The sequence below is a fragment of the Cricetulus griseus genome, chromosome 2 (assembly GCF_003668045.3).
Source record: "Cricetulus griseus strain 17A/GY chromosome 2, alternate assembly CriGri-PICRH-1.0, whole genome shotgun sequence".
Classification (NCBI taxonomy): domain Eukaryota; kingdom Metazoa; phylum Chordata; class Mammalia; order Rodentia; family Cricetidae; genus Cricetulus; species Cricetulus griseus.
Window position 1 is genome coordinate 280,567,854 of NC_048595.1, and position 22,620 is coordinate 280,590,473.

Sequence of the window (22,620 nt, forward strand, 5' to 3'; positions counted from 1 at the left end):
CTTTTCCACCATCATGTCCGGGTAGACTAGAGGTGTGTGCATAATTGCTTTAGAATGATTGAAATACTTGTTAGAAGTAGGCACCTCAGATTGGAGCGAGTTTGCCTCCACTTCATCAAATCGATCCTTCAGCCTGGCCAGGACATCCTCATGGGAGGTTTTAATCTCATTCATCATGAAAGATTCAAGGCATGATATAGAAACCACAATTTGCTGCGACAATTCTCCTCCAAAGTTTTCTAGATGGGTAATATGTTCATCCCCAGCTAGCACCTGGGTGGCACGGAGATTGCCACCCAGGGATTGAAATTTAGAATCAAGGTTGTGATTTGCCTCAGCAATAGACTTGATAGACATTTCTAGTTTGTTATCCCTGTTCTGTAATTCATCTTGCCAGCTTTGAAAGTCAGCTCTAATTCTACCATAGTCTCTCTCACATTTTCCAGCCATTGATTTAATGGCATTATCCGATTGTTGAAGCCTGTTCTAGGTATCTTGTACCTTAGTAACAAAGGAATAGGAGAGAGACTATTTGAGTTTCTAGTGGGTTACATATGTCCTTTAATTCATCACGGTACGCTGCCTGCTTAGCTCGTAATGCCTCTAAAATATCCTTTAGTTCATCAGGGTCTGCTGCTTGCTTAACCTGTGATGCCTCTAAAACAGTCTGTAATTCATCATGGTCTTCCACCTGCTTAACCTGTAAAGTCTTCAAAATTTTCTTTAATTCATCATGGACTTCCACCTGCTTAACCTGTAAAGCCTCTAAAATGGAGCATCTCTCTGTGTTTATGTTATTATAAATGTGCTGCATTTCAGCTTGAGTAGTAGACAGATCTGCTTGTATTGTATAAAACATAGAACGGAGCCTATCATCCAGTTTCTGTTCTACCATCTCCATAAGCGTAGTACAAGTCGTTCTTGTCTCTTCGAAAACCTCATTACAGAAAGCTTGCATGTCCTGTAGGCAGGTGGGGAAATCAGCCTTCCCTTTGTTCCTGAGGAACGACAATATGTGAATTAATACATTCACAGCTAATAAGACATATAAGCCAATATTCAGCAAGTCAGCTTGTTTCTCCAGCACGGAATGCGCATAAGAATAGGAGAGATTATATAGTGGGAAGGGCGACAGAAATTCGGCTATATTTACTGGTAATGCCATCTCCAGGTGCAGTAACTACATCTGACCAGCAGGTAGCGCAGTTGCATGTATTTTGAGTAGGATCTGAAACTTTCAGAAAATTTCTAGGCACTAAGAAATTTTTAGAACGTACCTGGCGGGTATTTGCATCAGGCAGGTGACCATGCCCACAGCTAAATTTGAAAAGACTCACTCAGCAGCAGATGCATCCAGGCCCAGCAGATGGCGGGCAGAGCCCCTGAAACAAAGGCAACAGCGAGAAGCTAAGGTCAGGACATGCACAGAGGCTCACAGCACAGCAGGAGCCGGGAAGCAGGAGCGGGATGCGGGGAGGGGGAGCATTTTCTGTGGATAAAAGCGGCAAACTGGAGGCGGCACCAGCAGGACTGCTCTGGATTTCAGGCCGCAGGCATACAAGAGTTGAGCCCTCTACTGGTGTCAGGATTAAAGGCCAACCTCCTGGGTAAGGATATACTTGGAGAATTGAAGGACTACATTACTACTGACCATAAGGGCTTCTATGAGGAGATACTAGACCAAGAAGAGTATGAACAACAATTTAAACAAGGATGGGTCAGTCACCCCAACTATAGGGATGATCCTTATTTTGAAAAAACTCAGACAAAAACATTCCCGGGTTCACTCCCAATCCTAAGGGCCACTGCCCCCAGAACCAAAACTTCAATCGATGCCTGGGTTGAGCAGTGGCCTATGCCTACCCCTAAATTACAACAATGTCATATATTAGTTGAGCAACAATTAGCCTTGGGGCATGTGGGGCCTTCAACAAGCCCCTGGAATTCCCTGTTTTCGTTATAAAAAATTCCCAATGGCTCTTGGAGCCTTTTACATGATTTGAGGAAAATAAATGAGAGAGGATGATATTTTTTTGGATCCCCAGAGGGGACTCCCCTGGATTCCAGCCATTCCCAACACCCATTATTTAACTATTATTGATATTAAGGATTTTTTCCCATCACATCTGGATGAGGTTGAAAAATTTGCATTTTCCATACCTTCAAAAAAGTTTTGCAGGCCAGACCTAAGGTTTCAATGGGCCGTCCTAGCCCAGGGCATGGCCCTCCTATTTGTCAGTACTATGTTACATAGTTTCTCTTCCTTGATTTGTCATCCTAATATATTATTCTATATTCATATGGATGATATTATTTTGGGTTGTCTCAACCTGTCTGACCTCCAAGATCTTACTGCCAGTCTTGCCATATTACAGGACAATGATTTTAAGGTGTCTCCTGAAAAGATTCAGACCAGTCCTCCTTTTAAGATTTTGGGTTCCAAGTTATTTCTTGATACTGTCTCTCCTATTAAAACCCAACTTCACATTAAGGATTCTTATACTTTGCCCCAGCTCCAAAAGATATTGGGGGAAATTAATTGCATGATGCCTAGGATTTCCATCACCACCGAAGAATTGACTCCTTTAAAGATTCAAAGTTCTTGTTATACAGGTCTTTCATTTGTTTGGTGGTGTTACCACGAGGTATTTTATGTTATTTCTGGCTATTGTAAAGGGTGATGTTTCTCTGATTTCTTTCTCAGACTATTTATCTTCTGTATAGAATAGGGCGACTGATTTTCTTTTTTTAGTTTATCTTGTATCCTGGCACTTTGCTGAAGGTGTTTATCAATTGTAGGAGTTCCCTGGTAGAGTGTTACCAGCGACTTATGTAAACAATCATATCATCTGCAAATAGTGAAAGTTTGACTTCTTCTTTTCCAATTTTTATCCCCTTGATCTCCTTTTGTTTTCTTATTGCTCTAGCTAGAACTTCCAGTAAAATGTTGAAGAGATATGGAGAGAGTGGACAGCCTTGTCTTGTTCCTGATTTTTAGAGGAAATCTGTTGAGTTTCTCTCCATTTAGTATGATGTTGGCTGTTGGCTTGCTGTATATTGCTTTTATTATATTTTGGTATGTTCTGTTATCCCTGATCTCTATAAGGTCTTTATCATGACGGGGAGTTAGATTTTGTTACAGGCTTGTTCAGCATCTAATGAGATGATCGTGTTTTTTTGTTTGTTTGTTTGTTTGTTTTCTCTGTTTATATGGTGGATTACACTGATGGATTTTCATATGTTGAACCAACCCTGCATCCCAGGGATGAAGCCTATTTGATCATGGTGGATTTTTTCTCTGTTGTGTTCTTGGATTTGATTTGCCAATATTTTATTGAGTATTTGGTATCAATGTTCATGAGGGATGTTGGTCTGTGGTTCTCTTTCTTAGTTGGGTCTTTGTGTGGCTTGGGTACAAAGTTATTTATGCCCAGTTAAAAGAATTTGGCAATGGCCCTTCTACTTTTATTGTGTGGAATACGTTGAGGAGAATTGCTATTAGCTGTTGATTGCATTTCTGGTAGAATTCTGCACTAAAATCATCTGACCCTGGGCTTTTATTGGTTGGGGGCCTTTTGATGACTGCTTCTATTTCATTAGGGGTTATAGGTCTATTTAAATTGCTTATATGTTCTTGATTTAATTTTGATAAGAGACATCTATCCAGAAAATTGTCCATTTCCTTTAGATTTTCAAATTTTGTGGAGTACAGGTTTTCAAAGTATGAGCTGATGATTCTCTGGATTTCCTTAGTGTCCGTTGTTATATCCCCCTTTTCATTTCTGATTTTGTTAATTTGCATGTTCTTTCTCAGCCTTTAAGTAAGTTTGGATCAAGGTTTGTGTATCCTGTTGGTTTTCTTGAGGAACCAACTCTTTGTTATATTGATTCTTTGTATTGTTTTCCTAGTTTCTACTTTATTGATTACAGCCCTCAATTTGATTATTTCTTGGTGTCTACTCCTCCGTGGTGAGTTTGCTTCTTTTTGTTCTATAGCTTTCAGTTGTGTTGTTAATTCTCTAGTGTGACTATTCTACAGTCTCTGCATGTGGACACTTAGTGCTATGAACTTTCTTTTTAATACTGTTTTCAAAGTGTCTCATAAGTTTGGTTATGTTGTATGTTCATTCTCATTGAATTCTAGAAAGTCTTTAATTTCTCTTTTTATTTTTTCCTTGACACAGGAATGGTGCAATTGCACATTATTCAATTTCCATGAGTTTGTATGGTTTCTGCAATTTGTGTTGAATTCTAACTTTAAAGCATGGTGGTCTGATAAGATACAGGGGGTTATTCCAATTTTTTTGTACCCATTGAGGTTTGCTATGTTGCCAAGTGTGTGGTTGATTTTAGAGAAGGTTCCATGTGACACTGAAAAGAAGGTATATTCTTTTGTGTTTGGATGGAATGTTCTATAGATGTCTGTAAACCCCAATTGGGTCATAACTTCTTTTAGTTCCTTTGTTTCTTTGTTAAGTTTCTGTCTGGTGGTCCTGTCTAGTGGTGAGAGTGGGTTGTTGATGTCTCTCACTATAAGTGTGTGAGGTTTTATGTGTGATTTGAGTTTTAGTAAAATTTCTTTTACAAGTGTGGATGCCTTTGTATTTGGGGCATAGATGTTCAGAATTGAGACTTCATCCTGATGGATTTCTCCTATGATGAATATGAAATGACCTTCTTTATCTCTTTTGATTGATCTATTTTAAAGTCTAATTTTTTAGATATTAGGATTGCTCCACCTGCTTGCTTCTTGGGTCCATTTGATTGGAAAATCTTTTCCCATCCCTTAACTCTGAGGTACTATCTGTCTTTGAAGTTGAGGTGTGTTTCTTGTATTCAGCAAAAGGATGGATTCTGTCTTTGTATCCATTCTGTTAGCCTTCGTCTTTTTATAGGCGAGTTAAGACCATTAGTATTGAGGAAGATTAATGACCATTGATTGTTTATTCCTGTTTGTTTTTGATTTGTTGTTGGTGGTGAAATTGTGTGTGGATTTCCACCCCTTTTACTTTAGGCTGTTGGTAAAGTGGGATTATCTATTGTCTGTGTTTTTCTAATTGCAGTCAACTTGCTTGGGTTGTTTTCTTTCCAGAACTTTCTGTAGCACACTTGCAGTGGATATGTATTGTTTAAATTTTGTTTTGTCGTGGAATATCTTGTTTTCTCCATCTATATTGATTGAAAGCTTTGCTGGGTATAGTAGTCTGGGCTGGCATCCATGGTCTCTTAGTGTTGGTAGAATATCTATCCAAGAACTTCTGACTTTCAGTGTTTCCATGGAGAATTCAGGTGTAATTCTGATAGGTTTGCATTTGTATGTTACATGGACTTTTTCCCTTAGCTGCTCCTAATATTCTGTCTTTACTCTGTATGTTTGGGGTTTTGATCACTATGTGACAAGGGGACTTTTTGTGGTCCACTCTATTTGGTGTTCTGTAAGACCCTCTAAAACCTTACATAAATCAAGGTAACTTGATTTACAGATTACTCTGAATCAAGTGTCTTTTGGGTTCAGACTTGAATGGGAAGCTGTCTGTCTTAACAACTAATTTCCTGTGCAATGTATCTAATCTCGTGGTCAGATATTAACCTTCTGCATGGTTGCACTGATTCTCAAACTGCAAGTGGAGAGCCCTGGGGAATCACACATCTGACACTAGACATTTACATTACAACTCATAACAGTAGCAAAATTACAGTTATGATGTAGCAATGAATATAATTTTATGGTTGGGGGTCACTACAACATGAGGAACTGTATTAAAGGGTCATAGCATCTGGAAGGACCTCTGGTCTACAGCCAATGCTGTGTGTGTAGGGTGCTCACTAGTATCATCAGGCAGCAGTACTTGATTTCATACTCAGATTTGAATGCTGGAAGCTCTCAGGTTACTCAGGATTGGAACCAGAGATGATAGAAATTGAAATTTATATACACACCCTCCTCTATGTCTGCTGTGTTTCATTGTTTGTAGACAGAAGTATTAAGCTGTGAAGTGGTTTTGCTGAAGAAATCCTTCCTCCTAAGGAAGAGGAATATGTCTTGCAGCTTCGGCAAGCTTCTACTGCTGACACTTTGAACCAAAGGGAGAGCTCACTTGTTATAAAGAAAGAAGGGACAGGAAATCAATAACCTGGGTCCTCTGCAGAGTTGACTCTTTGGGCTTGTTTCATCCTTAATCTGTGGGACAAAGTCCTCTGCCTTGTTTGACTAGTCACTTGCTGCTTTTAGTCTTTCCTCCAACAGCAACACTCTGTTCAGAGGAGAGGAGCCTTGTTAGACTCAGGAATTGAGTAACTTACTCTTTTTGAGAAAGTGAAGCTAAGTTTTAGAGAACAAATCCAGCTCTAGAAGGAGATGATACTGATCAGCCTAGCTTCAGAGAAGAGTCCATACATGTCCTGAGGCCTACAAGCTGCGCAGTTTCAGCTATGCTGTTCCATGAGTCACAGCCTTGTTGTGGTGGGCTCTGCAGTGATGCAGTTGATGTGAATTCATCCCAGCTTCTCTAAGTAACTTCTCCGCTCACTGGGATTAATAACCCCAAAGAAAGCTCACAGGATCTCCAAGGTGGACTTTCCTGCTGTTGGTACTTTGGTCTGTCATAGGTTCCCATGCTGGTGTGTGTGTGTGTGTGTGTGTGTGTGTGTGTGTGTGTGTGTGTGTGTGTGTGTGTGTGTGTGTGTGCATCTCCCCAGGTAAAGTCTCTGGTACAACACCAGTTATGATAAGACTCAATAAGTTTGTGTGATCCTGTCTTGGCCTTGATAGCAGAAGACAGATTGAAATAGTGCGACAGGCTTTGTCTGCACAGCTGTTGTCATCCTGGGTGTGTGGATGCTGGCTTTTTAAAAGATGCTCTGTATAAATGTAGGAAAGGATGAACTTTACAAATCCAACCACTGATCTCAGGCCCCAGTCTGAAGTAGAGGTGAAGAACATGGGAGGGAAACTGAATAGGTGGCTTATGTGGTGGTTTGAAGACAGACCATCATAGGCTCATGTAGTCGAATACTAAGTCATCAGGGAGTGGCATTACTTAGAAGGATTTGGAGGTGTGGCCTTGTTGGGATAGGTGTGTCCGTGTTGGAGGAAGTGTGTCACTGCTGGTGGGCTTTGAGATTTCATGAGCCCAAGCTGGGCCCAGTGGATCCTGGCCCTCTCTTCCTGTGCCTGTGGATCCTGATGTAGAACTCTCAGTTACTTCTCCAGCACCATGTCTGCTGCATGCTGCCACACTCCCTGCTCTGTTGACAATGAACTAAAACCTTGAGACTGTAAGCCAGTCCCAATCAAATGCTGTTGTTTATAAGAGTGGCCATGATTACGTTGTCTGTACACAGCAATAGAACACTAAGACAGCTTACATCTCTGCTGTTCTTTGGGGATGACATCTGCTTTTGAGTCTCATGTTGCTCAGCTGGGACTTTTCCTAATCCTTCCCTCTTAACCCAAGCTCTTATATTCAGGAATTCTTTAGACTTTGATCTTAATCTCATCTTTAGGAGTCTGGCTTCACCAGAAACTCTTGATTGAGAAGAGGCCCCGTGCTGGAGTTCTCAGTGACATCCTGGACCTAGGGTCCACAATTGAACTATGGATGGCATATCATCAGCACGTGAGTTACTTCTCTGGCTTGCCCTCTGTGGCACACACAACTTTTCTCCTAGCCTCTGGTTGGCCCCAATCACTGCTGCTGCTGTTCTGCATGGTCATCCCTTGATACTGGCATCTCCAAAAAACTGGGATCCTCTGCTGCAATTGCACTTTCACTAGTAGTCTATCCCGGGCTGTTTGCATGGACTCAAATCTGTCACACATTGCCAAGCCTCAGCTGCTCTCCATGACCCCTTCACACCTTCAAAAATAGCAGCACCTGGATGGCTTTTACTCTACCAAGTTCAGTTGCCCGCACAGGATACAAACTTGGTTATGTCTGGTACACAGCCTCAGTGCTGACTCTCAGGAAACACTTTCCATAAGACTTCACCTAAAGATGCTGGTCTCTTCATAATCACTGCTAATTTCTCAGGTCCAGCTGAGCAGCAAGGGGTCACCCAGCAAAGCAAAGGTTTCAGTTTAGTACTTCTGGGTACCTTGTTAACCGCAGGTGATTCTTCAGCCCCAGCTACCCTGAACCATTGATTCTTAATTCAAATGATCCAGCGGAGTTAGCTGTTTTGGGAATTCATTCTGCCAATAGCTTTGGGGTACTGGCCTTTGGGCTTTGGCGTGTGGCTTCTTAAAAGGAGAAAAACAAAATAATCTTAATTTGGGATTGTTTACATTATATACATTTTGTTTACATTATATACATTATATTACATTATATACAAAATGTATAGCTTCATATACATTTTAACAGTATCAGGAGAAACCTACATTTCTACCATCATATTATGAGAGTTAATGTTTTCACTGCTCTGCAGTAGTGAATATTTAATATCATCACAATTTTCCTTTTCACTATGGTATAAAGGAATCCTATTGTATCTTCCCTTTGAGTTTCCCTGAGGACTAAGGATGTTGGGCACTTTAAAAATATATTTTTGACATTTATGGTTTTTTTGAGCAGCCCATCTTAAGTGCCTTTGTGCATTCATGGATTGGAACGATTTTAAAGTGCTTGAGTTTTTAGTATTTGATATATTCTAAATATTAATACATTGTCATATGTACAGCTGACAAAGGTCGTCTATCATTTTCTAGTTTTCTTGTTCAATATTTATTTATTGTGCTTAAGTTTTGAATTTCATACTGATTATTGCTTTTTTTATGCTACTGGAAAATGTTTCTCTGTGCTGTATTATGTATTTCTCATTCACAAAGGGTTAAAAGCAGACCTACCAAATAACCATGCTATAGGATTCCTTGATGAATATCCAAATGATTCAGCATTCTACTCTAGACAGTTTCTCAGCCATATCAATGGCCACCATGTTCACAATAGCTAGTAAATGGCAGAAACCTAAATCATCCTCATCTGATTAACAAATAATGATAATGTGCTATATTTTCACAATGGGGTACTATTCATGTGTAAAGATAAATGAAATCATGAAATTTTCAAGTAAATTGATAAAACTCAAAATGATTCTGATTAAGTGAGTTAGCCCAGACCCAGAAAGACAAATACCAAATAGTTTCCCTTATTTGTGGATCCTAGTTACAAATCTGTAGACGTGAACATATAACTTGAAGCAACTGCAGTACCCAGGAAATTAAAAAGGGACCCTGTTTTCTTGGGTAGGGACTGCAGCTCATAGCCCTTATAATTTCATGCATATGTGTATATACATAAAAAAATAATGTTGCAATAGGCATGAAATCTAGTCAGTGAATAGCATTCATGCACAATGGGAAGCATTACTTATTTAATTTGAAGTGTAAAATATTTTTTAAAAACTACATGTTTAGAAAGAACAAACATAATAAAGGCTTTTAAAATATATCACAAATCAGTACATACTCCCATGATTTTATTAGGAAATCTATACTTACAGAAATGGTTGCTCAGTATATGGTGACAAAATCAACATAATTTTCCATCTAACAAATTTATAGGAGCATTGATTTTCATTCAGCTAAACCACTGCAATACTGTATATAAGCTAGTTTCTTTTTTTCCATTCATTTATTTAGCTCATAAATAAAGTCATGCACAATTATGATACAGAATACAGTATGTTCACAATGGCATGGCTAAATTAAACCAATTAACATGTTATACCACACATGTTCCAAAAGGAAATTATATCAACGTATTACAGAGAAATGTTCATATCCATATTTCTTGTTTATACATTTTTAGTGCATAGGAACTATAGCTAGCCTAGATATTCATTAGCAGTTGGATCTTCAATGATACATAAAAGTTATATATTTGGATACAAGTCTTCAAGTTTGGGGTTAATGAAAATCTTTTCCCATTTTTGTAAGCTGCCCTTTTATCAGAATGATAGTGTTCTTTGCCTTACAGAAGTTTTCATTTTCATGAGATCTTATTTATTAATTGTTAATCTTAATGCCTGTCTTAATAGTGTTCTGTTCAGAAACTCTAGTCTTGAGCCTTTGTTTTCAAGACTATTCCTCACTTTCTCTTCTACCAGGGTCAATGTTTCATGTTGATGTCTTTGAAGTACTTGGACTTGAGTTTTGTGGGTTGATAAATAAGGATCTATTTTCATTATTCTACACACATACAATCAGGTAGAACAGCACTCTTCCTTGAAGAGACTAACTTTTTTCCAGTGTGCATTTCTGGTTTCTTTATCAAAATAAAGATTTGTGTCTGGGTCTTCAATTCAATTGCAATAAAAAAGAAGAAAAACAGAGGTGGAATGCTCTTTTGGGTTGTGAATACCAGGTGAGTTGGCATGAAGCATCTTGTGGCTGGTTCCCAGCCCCCTTAGGCATAAGGGATGTGTGTGTGTGTGTGTGTGTGTGTGTGTGTGTGTGTGTGTGTGTGTGTGTGTGTGTGTGTGTGTCTGTATTTGTGTTTCTTACCACAGTCTGCTTTCCTAGACTTCATCTCCAGGCGTCCATTATCTGCACTGCTCTCCACATTCTTATCTTCCAAGCTCTTAAAGAATGGCCCATGTCCACCTCTGTCACAAACTACCACACTGTCTTGGTATCAACTTGTCTTAGTTGAGGTTACTATTGTTGTGGGGAGACATGACCAAAAGAACTTGGGGAGGAAAGAGTTCATTTGGCTTCCACTTCCAAATCACTGTTCACCAGTTGAAGGAAGTCAGGACAGGACTCAAACAGGGCAGGAACCTGGGGCCAGGAGCTGATGCAGAGGCCATGGGTGGGTGCTGCTCACTAGATTGTTCCTCATGGCTTGCTCAGCCTGCTTTCTTATAGAAAAGGACCAACAGAATGGGTGGGGCCCTCTGCCATCAATCAGTAATTAAGAACATAACCTATAAGCTTGCCTGATTTTATGGAAGCATTTTTAAATTGGGATACCCTTCTCTCAGAAGACTTTAGCTTATGTCAAGTTGAGAGAAAACTACCCAGAACAAACCTTATATTTGCAAGTTTCACTAGCTTTTGCAGTATAACCTGGCATCTTTGTCGGAAGGACATTTGAGTCCCTCTCACCAAGTTTCAATAGTCCTTTACTACAAATGATGTCATAACTGGCCATTATAATCCACGGTCATTAAAACAATATGTTTAGCTTTTTGATTATGAAACATTTAACTGTGTTGTGAAGTTTGCTATGGGACCTTCCCTGTGTTTAATAATATTCAAGCACTTTTTAAGAAATTTATTAGAGGGCTGGAGACATTGCTCAGTAGTTATGAGCACTCACTGCTCCTGGAGACAATCTAGGTTCAGTTCCCAGTACTGAAAACCACCTATAATTCCAGTTCCAGGAGAACTGATGTCTTCTTCTGGTCTTTGCAAGCACCAGGTACACATGTCACCTACACACAGGTAAAATATTCATATACATTAAAAGTAAAAATCCATCTTTAAATGATAGATTAGTACATTAATCACACATAAGAATAGCGTTCACTATCATGTTTTGCATGTGTGTGTAACATATTTTAGTCATATCAACTCTTCTGTTACCTCTCTTGTCTCCTTCCCACTCCTTCCAGGTTGCTTCCTCTTCCCAATTACTCCTCCTCTACTTTCATGTGAGGTTTTTTTTTTTTTTTTCAATTGTGTTGACCTAACGATTCCATTTGTGGTTATTAAAGAAGTGAGGGTTAGAGGCTATTTCTAAGAACCTGGGCTCCTTACTAGTGAACACACCACTGAACACAATGTCTCTCCCTCCAGCACCATTACCTGCAGAGAGATTCCAGGGAGCTCTGGAGACTCATGAACCCCTCTCCCTCTGTGAAGGGGAGGGTGACAGGCCTGCTCTTGTGCAGGGATCATGCAAATACTCAGAGCTGCTGAGAGGTCAACAGTGCCACAGCCATGTCATGACTGGAAAACAATGTTCTCTTACATCCTTTCCTCCCCCTCTTTGAGAGACTCCTGACTCTTGGGTGGGGTGATGTAGACATCTGGTTTAGTAAATGCTTTCACTCCCATGTTTTGGACTCATCATCCTGGGACAACATTTTGGTGGCCTGGTTGGACATCTCTTTCTACTGTGGCTTGTGGCAGATGATGGGACAGTTCATGGGCAACTGAAGATTTCCTTCTGGAAAGGTTTTGCAGTGAGATCCAAAGCTTCAGATGTGAGTCTGAGAGTATTTAGCCCTTTACCCCAACAGAGAAGTCTGCAAGTCACCCGTCAGCTTGTATCCTGATGTATCATGACCCCTGGTAAATGAAGGTGGTTTAGAGTTCCAGGTCACCCGACCATTTCTGGAGTCAACAGATACTCAACTGCATGTGGTACAGAGTTTGGAAGTGAGACAGAAAGAGTAAATGGGCAGTCCTAGTTGTGTAAACATAGCTTGGCCATTGTTTTTGGAATGAATACATGATAAGGGTCCCTCTAAGGGTTATGACCAGAGGACACGCAAGGGAGGTATTTGGAAGCTTTTTAAATTCAGTTCTCATTATATGAGAAGAAGATCGTATATTGAACTGGTAATCAGACTAGCAAAGGTCAGTGTTGGAGGGATGGAAAGATGACTCAGTAGGTAAGGCCCTTGGTATACAAACATGAGACAGTAATTCACATCTATGAAACCCAGTGGGACACCTGTCCCAAGTCCTCAGCAGACTAACCCTACCAAGAACTAGAGTGAGACACCAGCCTACTCCTTACCTCCTTGGGGATGACATTTCTTCTTCACATACATGGAAATGCAAATGCAAATATAAAGATGATGATGATGATGGGGATGATGATGATGGGGATGATGATGGGCATGGCCACTGCCATGGTGGTAGATTTAGTGTCATTGGGAAACTTCTTGGTTGACAGAAGCTGGATGACAGGTGGAAGCTGAGTGATAACTGATGGCCCTTAATGTCTGTCCTTAAAAAAACAGGAAAGTATGGATAAAACTAAAAAGACATCTCCATCAGCACCTTCTCTCCCCAGGCAGCCTGAGGAACTCATGTTTAATAACTATAAGGCCCCCAGTAGAGAGAGGAGTGGGGTTGTGTATATGATGTCCTTGTAGAGTTTATTTCATTTCCAATGAACCATAATACATTGTGGCATATTTACTGTGGTAAGAACTTTCTGGATGATAGCCTGATTGGTGGTGTTTAATTGTTGCCAGAGAAAGATAGTGAAGACTTTCAAAGTGATGTGGACCTGGTGGAAGGGCAGCTCTAAGTGAGAAAGGAAAGGCTGGAAGTTTACAGTGATGCACACAGACCTGGGCCCATTAGCAGGCCGTGTAGTGCCTGGGCCATTGGTTATTAGGGAATGAGAAACACTGGGGAGTGAAATAACCACTGGGGAGGAATCCCTGTGGTTATCTGTGGCTCCTCAAACTGGAAGACCACCAAGAAATCATTCTATCAAATTAATCTATGAATCTTCCATCATGAACACATGCTGATTCTACATAAGGAAGTCACCAGACTTTTCATGAGAACTGCCATGCCTTTCCTACCCTGTGGAGGTTTCCTTGTGATAACCCACCTAGGTACTTACTTGGCATTTCCTTCCAGTGCTTTAAGAATTCCTTGAGTCAGAGACTAGCATCTCCCATGAAGAACTTCCTGAGACCTTGTTCTAGTTCTCTGTTAGGCTCCCATTGTTTCATGGTACCTCTGTCTTCATCATGAGTGACTCCCCCAGTCTCATTTATTGGATAGAAATGGAAGGAAGACTGTCCACTCATGGTGAAGTTCCAGGAGGCGTCACTGAGTTGTTCTCCTTTATACTGAGATGTTGTGGAGACCTGCAAGGTGTGATGACCTGCAAATCACTCACAAAACCATCATCTTCTATCCCTAATACAGCCATCACCACTCCAAGGTCAAGTCTTTCTCCACATGCTTAGGGACCTGTGTTCTTTCCTCCTTAGCTTGCCATTTCTTACCCATTACGCACCATGTATTTCTAGCCTGGGTCAATATTCTGCCCTTTTATGCAAATCCATCCATAGCCCCTTCCTGCCTGCTCTGCCCTTCCAGTTTCTAATTGATACCCCCATCTTTGCATCCTGTCCCACACTTACCCTTGGTCTTCACTGCCATTGGTTCCATGCTAAGTAGCTGCTTCCTCAACTCTTTGAAAATGTGTTTTAGGCTGTGGATCAAATGCATTGGTGATATCTATCTCCTTTCTCAGGCCACCCAAAGGTGTGGCTTTGTTGCTCTTATCACACCGGAGGAAGGCTCTTCATTTGCTGAGCACTTCCCTTCAAACCAGGGCTCTCTATGTGTGGAGTGAGCCTTGACAATGAAGTTGCAACTAAGAGAGTTTGTATCAGTGAGAGAAACATACAAGTGAGGTACAAACAGGAAACAGAAAGTCACAGGACTCATGGCTCTGTAACTCCAGATAACACCCAGAATCCCTCTGAAGGGCAAAGGACAGGTAGGGCTTGAATGATTCTTCAGTGGTTATGAGCACCAGCTGCTCTTCCAGAATACTAGGGTTGGATATTCAACACCAACATGGCAGCTTGCTACCACCTATAACTCTAGTCTCAGTGGATCAGATGCCCTTTTGTGGCTTCTGAGGTGCATAGACGTACGTGCAGGCAAAACAGTCATATACACAAAAATAAAAAAGAATAAGATAATTAAAAATAATTCCCCAAACAAGCAAATGATGGCAAGGATGTGGGAATAGAGGAAGCAAATGTACAGTGCTGGCAGGATTGTGAACTGGTGAAGCCATAACAGAAATCAATTTGGAGGCTTCTCAATAACTGAAAAATAGGTATACCATATGATGCAGCTATACCACCACTCTTGAATATAATCAAAGAACTCTAGACCCTACTACAGAGATACTTGTATGCCCATGCTTATTGGAGTTCTTTTCATAACAGTTATGTAATGAGCTGGTCATCACTGGATGAAAATGTGATGCATATAGACAATGGAATTTTATTCACCCATAAGGAAAAATGTAATTTGGAAGCAAATAGGTGGAACTGATAAATTCTATATTAACTGGGATAACCCATGATCAGAAAATGATGTGTTGGGACCTCTGTCTGCAATCTCAGCTCTGGGAAGGCTGCTGAAGGGAACTGGTGCAAGCTAGGAACCTGATTTATACAGTGAAGGAAAAAGTGATGATGATGATGAGGAGGAGGGTAAACAAAGAATTGAGGAGGGGACTGGGGTGACCCCTGATCCTGGGAGCATCTGTGGTTTTAGAGTCAGTAGCTTTGGGTGAGCCACACTGAACCTGCATTTCCTCTCGCTGCTGTAATTTTTTTCTGAAACTTCTCAGATTTTCTGAAAGTCTCTGAGGGAGAAAGGGTGGGGCCTGGACTATAAAGTTGTCTATAAGGAGCCTGAGGATGTTGGCCGGGGTGGAGATGGAGATCACCAGCTCAGCTAGGAGGACCCTGCCTCCCTCGTGCTATGGCCCTCTGTCCCCTCAAACCTTGTTGAATCCCCCAGTCTCATACGTTGGCCTCCAGCACGGGGGTTCAGAACCAGGTGCAATTAACGAGTTTGTTTCCTGTGGCCTATGCCATGGGTTCCCTTCTCTAAACCCAGCCACAGACGTGAAGAGCACTGTCAATAGATGCTAGCTTCCTGGTGGTGAAATGAAAATTCCAGAATCAGCACTGTGATCAGGAAGTTTAGGGTGTGTCTGTTGTACTCATTCACTTTTTCTCTTAGAGGTTTTGTGGTTATATCAGCTTCTAGGAGAGACTCCAGAAGCATCAGTTTCTCTGCCTGAGACAGGACATGATGGCACCAGGACAAAAACCAAGCTGTCTGTCCTCTGTGACTGGTGTCCCCAGGCCTCCCACTCCATGTGGCCCCTTCCCACACAAACTAGCTGCACCTTTGGAGGGGCAGAACACAGACATTAGTCATCAGTGGTGACCTTACATCTCCGCTGTCATGTGGGTTGACTTCCCCTTTTGTGTCTCAGGTTGCTCAGTTGACACTTTCCTAACCCTTCCATTTCCTTCAAGCTCTGAATTCTGGGTTTCTTAGACCTTGCTCCTACTCAGGTCTTTAGGAGTCTGACTTCACCTAAACTCTTGGTTGAGAACAGGCCCAGTTGAATCACCAGAGTGAATTGTAAGTACAAGCTGGACACGGCTCTATGGTTGAACTATATACAGCACATCACAGTGCTCAGGAGTGTCAAGCTCTTAGAGACCTTGCAGGTCCCCCTAACACATGCTGCTGCTCCATCTAGCACAGTAGGACAGGTTCAGGCTCCAGGGAGCCACTTTGAGACACTCAGATTGCTGTCTTCAAAGCATGGTGCCTGCCACTCATTCTGAGACAGTGAATTTTAACCACATACCACTCTAGAATGACAGCAAACTTCTTTTCAGTGGGCAGCTGTTGCTGTTTTGACTCATTGGCTCTTTGGGGGGCCTACCACCCAGCTCCCAAATAAATCACATGGAGAATTATTCTTACTTATGAATGCCCTGCCTTAGCTTGGCTTATTTCTAGCCAGCTTTTCTTAACATAAATTATCCCCTCTACCTTTTGCCTCTGGGCTTTTATCTTTCTCTAGTTCTGTAAATCTCTTTTTACTTCTTACTCTGTGGCTTGCTGTGTAGCTGGGAGTCTGGCCCCTTGAGTCTTCCTCTCCCACTTTTCTTGTTGCTTGATGTTTTCTTCCCAGATTTATCCTGCTATTTATCCTCTCTGCCTGCCAGCCCTGCCTATCTTTTCTCCTGCCTCTCCATAGGTCATGCAGCTCTTTATCAGACCAATCAGGTGTTTTAGACAGGAAAAGTAACACAGCTTCCCAGAGCGAAACAAATGCAATATAAAAGAATACAACACATCTTTGCATCATCAAACAAATACTTCACAGCATAAACAAATGTGATACATCTTAAAACAAATATTACTCAGCAGGAATCCAAGTCATGTGTCATCAGACAAGAAACATTCATGTTAGGAGCTTCAGGCATGTGTGCTCTCTCTCTGTCTGATGCATCTCATACCCTCCAGCCAGGGAGATGGGATAGAAAGATCTGTCTGAATCAGGATTGTGGTGGTTGCAATAGGTATAACCCAAATAGAGTCATGTGTTTGAATGGGTGACCCATAGGGAATAAGTAGTGTGGTCTTATTGGAGAAGGTGTGACCTTGATGGAGAGAGGTTTTGAGTTTTCAGAAGCTCAGTTGGGTAAGTGTGACTAAGTCTCCTTCTGCTGCCTGCAGACCAAGATATAGAACTCTCAGCTCTTCCTCAGCAGCATGTGTGTCTGCAAGCTGACATGTCCCTCCATGATGATAATGGACTAAAGCTCTGAAAGTATAGGCCAACCCCAACTAAATATTTTCCTTGATAAGAGTTGCCCTGGTCATGGTGTCTCTTCATAGCAACAGAAACCCTAACTAAGACAGTCCCAAAGCTGGTTCAGCTATGCACTGAAGTCTTTGCTGGCAAAGTGGTCTTCACTGTCTATGGACTTGTGTGGTCCCTGGGAGGCAGATAAAGTCACACAAGACAGGCTTTCAGACTAGAGAGCATTAGGCATTAAAAGGAGTCTCCTCACTGAGCCCTGCTATCATTTTAATAGTGCTTACAGCAATGGTCCTTGAAACTGCCTTGCTTGCCTGGACACACATGGCTTTGGGACTTACCTGACTCAGGTCACAAGGGATGAATAAACCACAGAGACCTGGTCAGAAAGCTGGGATCTGTGGGATGTGTTCTGAGGTTTGCTTCTTTCATTCTGTTCTGCTTTATTTCTTACTTAACTTATTAAACAATTCCTTATGAGTTGGGACCATGTGGCTGCCCAGCCTTCTTTCCTCTGACTCTTCATCTACCTGGATTGGACGCTTCCCCCATTCTTCCCCATGTGTCAGGTGTCACCTGAACAGTGTAAAGTTACACTGTGGTGTGCAATAGACCCTGGGTCAACAGAGCAAGTTTCCTGTCTGTTCAGGAGTCTCTGGCAGGGGTGATGAATTTTATTACATCACTGATTGGTTTAACTTGATTGACAAAAATTGGTGCATTTCAGATTACTTTGCCAAAAGCCTGTTTTCTCATTGGCTTCTCTTAATAAATGGTATCTTCCAATGAACTTGCTATGTCAGAAATGTAGGTGGATGTGTTTGTGTATTTCTACAATAACAGTATTTATTGCATAATAATGAATTCATACTCCTAAATCTGTTTGACTACAATTTACCAAGTAATACCAATTATTTTGATAGGTGCTCCTGGCAAATATGGTTTCTTTAATTCCAACATTAGTTACTAATTTTAACTCTCAGAACTTATATGGCACATCACACAGTTACATATATATATATATATATATATATATATGTGTGTGTGTGTGTGTGTGTGTGTGTGTGTGTGTGTGTGTGTGTGTGCGTGTGTGTATGCCTGTGTGTATGTCTGTGTGTGTGTGTGTGTGTGTGTGTGTGTGTGTGTGTATGTTGTATGTGTGTACATGTATGTGTAAGTTATGGAATGGCCATAGAAGGATAAGGAATCCATACATAGAAGCCTCATTAAGGTTAGAGGTAGAGAGTTGGTTCAGATGCAGTTGGCCAGACAATATATTGAGCCAACTGGAGAGCTGGGGACTAACAGGGCTTAGCCAGGTTCTGGCTTGAATGGAACTGCAGGAGGTGAAGTGCAGGACCATGGGAGGGGGTAAGAGGGGAGGGGAGGGACAGAGTTAGATGGATACACAGCATGGTTAAGAATTAAAGCATGTGCTAACCCTGAGCTGAAGCACAGGGGACAATCAGTTATCTGCTAGTTGGTCTCTTGATACACACATGGGAGTCTGCTGTGAGGTGAGTGGTGGGCATCACCATTGTTGTGTTCAGCTGTGTTGTGGAATACTATTTCAACTATGTAAAGACGTGTTACATTTGTTTATGTTGCAGAATATTACCTTAACTATATGAATATGTGTTACATTTTTATGTTGGGGAATATTACTTTAACCTTGTGAATATGTGTTACATTTGTTTCTGCTACATTGTTTAATTATGTAAAGATGTGTTGCTTTTTCACCTTGCCTGGCTAAGGCAATTGATGCATCTAATAAAAAAGCTGAATGGCTAATAGCTAGGGTGAAGAGGGAAGAGGGATAGGCAGGATGGTGGGCAGACAGAATAACTAAGAGGAGAAATTTAGGTTGAGAGAAGAGGAGAGAAGAGAAAGGGGAGAGAGAGAGGGACTAACCCAGGTATGACCCAGGAAGCCTCCAGAAAGCCAGACATGGAGACAGCAGGAAAGTAAGATATACAAAGAAAAAAATATGTATAAAGCACCAAGGCAAAACATAGATGAAGAAAAACAAGTTAACTTAAATGACAGGAGTTAACAACAAATGAGCATATGATAAGGCTTAGCATTCATAGCTAATAATAAGTTACCATGTCATGATTTGGGAACTGCCTGGTGTCCACGCCCACAAATGTCTGTTATATGTGTGTTCTTCTTGTGGGTTCAGGTAAGGGTGTTGTTCCTAGGTCAGGTTGGGATATTTGATAATTTCTCAGGTCTGATTTTTCAGATGTTGTCTTATTTAGGGTTTCTATTGCTGTGATGAAACACCATGACAAAAGCAAGTTGGGGAGGAAAGAGTTTATTTGGTTTACAATTCCTTGTTGTATCCATCACTGAAGGAAACTAGGACAGACACTCAAGCAGGGCAGGAACCTGGAGGACAGAGCTGAAGAACAGGCCATGGAGGGTGCTACTTACTGACATCCTCCCCATGTCTTGTTCCGTTGCATTCTTATAGAGCCTGGGACCATCAGTCCAGGGATGGCACCACCCACAGTGGACTGGGCACTCTGCTGTCAACCAATAATTAAATAAATGACCTACAGCTAGGTCATAGTGAGACATTTTCTCAGTTGTAGTTCCCTCCTTTCAGATAACTAAAACTGACATTAATTATCCAGCCCAGATGATTTTGAGAACCTAAAAGCCCTTCCCCTAAAATGAGATTGATGACTACTCTTTATGCCATCCTAGAGCCCTCATCCAGTGGCTGATGGAAGCAGAGACAGACATCCATAGAAATACACTGAGCAGAAATCTGGAATTTAGTTGCAGAGAGGGAGGAATGAAGCTCGAAGGGGTCTGTACCAGGTTGGAGAAACCCACAGAAACAGTTGGCCTAAACAAGGGAGAGCACATCTACCCCAGATGCTGTCTGGGAGGCCAGTACAAGACTGATCCAGCCCCCTGAACATGGATGTCAATAAGGAGGACTCATCATTCCAGGGAGCCTCTGGAAGTGGATTAGCATTTTCCCCTGGTGTAAGAAGGGACTTTGAGAGCCCATCCCATGTGAAGGGATACACTCTGGCCCTGGACACATGGGGAAGGGCCCAGGCCAAGCACAGGAAGATTTGGTGGACTTTGCAGAGCCCCCATTGAGGGCCCTACCCTGCCTGGGGAGTGGTGGGTGGATGGGGTGGGGGGTAGGTTGGGGATGGGAGAGGAGGGATGGAGGTAAGGGGAGGGAGAGGGGGAAGGGACTTACATCTGAAACAAGCTTGTTCCCTAACTTGAACTAGTAAAAAAAAAATCAAAACACGTGAAAGATCAGTCAAATATCTGTATTTCGGGGGCAGTTGGCCTTTTATTTTACTTTTAATGTGTCTTTGTGATTTTTTTGAGACAAGGTTTTGCTTTGTGGGCCAAGGTTGCTTAGAACTTCCCGTGTAAAACAGGGTATTACCTGTTTCTCAAGTGTTGTGATTACAAGTGTGTGCAACCCTGCCCAGAGTTCACAGTTTATTAAAAACTTCTTGAATACGTCCCTAGCAGGGCAGAATATTATGATCATGTTGGTGGTATCCCCAGGGCAAGGTTCACCCATTGCACTTGCATTGTGCTGACCCCTGAGAGTTCCCCCAAAATGGGAAACTGGACTGAAAAATGCATGGTTCAACCTCTCTCCTAGGGGAAAAATAAAAAAAAAAAAATCTTGAAATTTTTACACCTCCTGAAAAAAACTAAAAGAGCAAACTAAAACACAGAGTTTTGTATTACCTAATATTAGATAGAAATCTTTTTCACTAAGCATGCTTTTAGGGCAGTTTTGAAATAATAATAGAAAATCGGCACCATGGCTATTTTCATCACAATTTGTGTGCTCGCTCTACACTGCATATGGCAAAACCTAACGGTGTTGGTGAGAAGAATGAGTTTCATTTTCCTTTTGTAAACAATTTTTTTGAATTCCAAAGGACACTAAGATTATCACTGAAGTTTTATATGCACTGAAGTCTAGCAAAGTAATCAGTCAAATTAGATAGGTTCTTTTCTTTCTATTTTCTTTTCTTTTCTTTCTTTCTTTTTTTTTTTTTTTGATTGGCTGTTTGCTTCATCAGGATCTCACCATGCAGTTCAAGCTGGCCTTGAACTTGTTGATCCTTTTGCCTTAGCCTCCTCAGTGCTGGAATTATAGGTATGTACTGAGGTGCCACCTCTTAAATAAACTTTGTCTATTCTGTTTTTGTCTTAAAGACTATCATAAACCAAAAGCTACTAATGTGTGGAGTATGACACAGGCATAATATTTGGTGCCATTCTCCAATAAGCTTTGTATCAAGACTGGTTTATAATAATGATGATGATAAATGATGATAATAACTTCTCATTTACTTTCTTTGATATTAAGTCTTTTCCTTGTAGCTTCAACTGGCTTCAAACTCAGTACATAATCAAAGATGGCCTTTTAGTTTTCATCCTCCTGGCTCCTCTTCACAAGTGCTGGGATTCTAGCTATAAGCCCTTGTACCTATCTAGTACTATATCAGAAAGTGAAAACAAATTTCACTAATAGCATTTTGTCTAAACCATATGGTATTACCATGGAAAATCAGAGAAAGAAACAGACTCTTGTAGGTCTTTAAATGATAACCATCAGACATAAATTCTAAGTTATCTACATTCTGAAAAGTTTCTTTATGATCCCTCCTCTAGGACTGCACTCCTGCTGCTCACATATCCATGTTATTAGGTAAAGAAAACTGAACTTTGAGTGTCTGAGAACAAAATAGGGAAACTGAGTTAAGTGATGTCTTTGCCAAGCATCTTGGCTATCTTCCTGATGAAGAGAACTGTGGAGCAATGTTCCTCTCATAGGTGTCCACATAGGACATCACAACCTGTGGCAACAACTTGTCCTAGGGTCAATGAAATGGCTCTGTGGCTTAAGAGCTTATGGTATAGACATGATAACCTGAGCTGAATCTCTGGAACAACAAATGCAGTTGGAAGAACTGACTCCACAAATTCTTCTTTTTTTGCTGTGACATCAATAGGGTCAACACATGAAAACTCTCCTAGAGCAACTGCAATGCCCAGGGCACACACTGGGACAGGATTGCATGCTATCTATATGGGTCACTTTCTGAGCCTAAGATGTCATGAGCCTCACCAGGTGCCAATGGCCTGCCTGTTCCTCACAGTCATGGGGACACCAATAATGACTGGGTTAATGATGCTTCAGATGATAAATCTTTCCTTATATGGAATCTGAGTGGTAGCTGGAAGCTGTGTAGCATCT

The 22,620-nt window shown here is 41.3% G+C and overlaps 1 pseudogene; it reads left to right on the forward strand.

The window, feature by feature from the left end:
- Positions 1 to 20,858: 20,858 nt before the first annotated feature.
- LOC113834264 lies at positions 20,859 to 20,995 on the forward strand (annotated as a pseudogene).
- Positions 20,996 to 22,620: the final 1,625 nt, after the last annotated feature.